The following is a 1,673-nucleotide window of genomic DNA, read 5'->3' on the forward strand; positions in this document are numbered from 1 at the left end:
AAATTTTAATATATAAATATATTCAAAAGTTCTATTAAATTAATAAGATTGATAAAGTTAATAAAAATATTTTTTATAATTTAAAATAAATTATTACTTATAATTATTATATTAATAAATTTGTTTTTATATTAATGTAAGTTTTAGAGAAATAGAATTATTTCTCTTTTCTATTTCTTAATGCAGTTACAAAAAGAAATTAAAGACTATTTAAAATTTAAATTAAAGATAAATTAAAGACTTATCCTAAACTAACTGTCGTAACGGTTTCGCCCGGGCACGAAATTTTACTTGGCAAGAAAAGTGATGTGAATAAATGGTTTTTAAAATGTTTTAAAAAACTATAGGATCATATTCATAAATATATAAGCTTAAAATGTAAAAATAATAAAACTTATGGTTAAAATTAAAATTATATAAAACTTAGTGATCAAATTATAAAATATAAGCAATTAATAGACATAATTAGAATTATCATAAAATATAAATACTAGTAGTGTAATTAGCCCTTAATTATTTAATCGGTGATTAAAATATGAATTATTAAAGTCTATGGGAGTAAATAGGATATTTACCTTAAAATATATAAAAGCATATAAGGTACTAAATTATAAAGTAAATAAAACTATAAGACCGAATTAAAAGTTTAGGATTTGATTTCAGTGACCAAATTGTAAACTTACAGAACTCAGAAGGACTGCGGAAACGAGCTTCTCATTTTTTTCTTCTCTCTCTCTAGACGAGAGAGATTATAAGTGTCTCTCCCTTCTCTCTACAAACTTCCCAACGGAGGTTGGCCGACCACCGACCGGCAGCCTTACTCCGCCGCCGACAACCATTGCCGGCCACCGTGAACGGTGATCGGAGTTTGGAAAATTAGCCCAAACCGTAGATCTCCACGTCCTAAAGCCGAATACGACCTCTATTTATCCTAAAAACCCTTAGAATTTCCTATATCTAGGTTTTTACCTTCGAAGTCCGAAGGTGTCCGGCGATGTTTCGAATGCCTTCGATGACAAAGTAAGCTCTCTCTTCTCTTTTCTTTTCTTTTTTCGAATGGTTGTCGTTTTTCATTGCTGTGTGTTGTTTCTCTTCTGTTCTTACCCCCTTTTTCTGTTTACAGGTAAGTCGAGGCTTTATAGCCTTCACCGGTGTGGCTCTCGGACCGTTCCCATGGGTGAAGTTTGGTGAGTCACCGAACTATGTGGTGACTCACCTTGTAGCTACGACGTGGGGTAGCTGGCTCTTCTAGAGGCTTTGACGGCGAGGTGGCGTGGCACTGTAGTGTCGACAGCAGAGGCAGCGACCATCTGGCAGTGGATTATCGGCAGTGTGTAAACGTGAGGGGCTGGAATCTTCCCAGCGGCGACGTGGCCCTAGGGTATCATACCCTAGGGTTTTCATCTGGAAGCATCTGTGGACCGTTGGATCTCTCAGATCCAACGGCTGAGATCGTTGGCGGCTGAGGCTGAGATGATGAAACCCTTGTTGGGTTTAGGGTTTCCTGTGGGTTGGCTCAGGTTGGGATTCTGTTGGGCCTCCGGGTCTTGGGTTGATTCCAGTTGGGCCATTGGGTTATAAATGGCCTTAAATGTAATATTTTATTAATAATAATAATAATAATAATAATAAATAATAATAATAGAATAATAAAGTAATAATAGAATAATAAA

The sequence above is a fragment of the Hibiscus syriacus genome, unplaced genomic scaffold (genome assembly GCF_006381635.1).
Source record: "Hibiscus syriacus cultivar Baekdansim isolate YM2019G1 unplaced genomic scaffold, ASM638163v2 tig00116959_pilon, whole genome shotgun sequence".
Classification (NCBI taxonomy): domain Eukaryota; kingdom Viridiplantae; phylum Streptophyta; class Magnoliopsida; order Malvales; family Malvaceae; genus Hibiscus; species Hibiscus syriacus.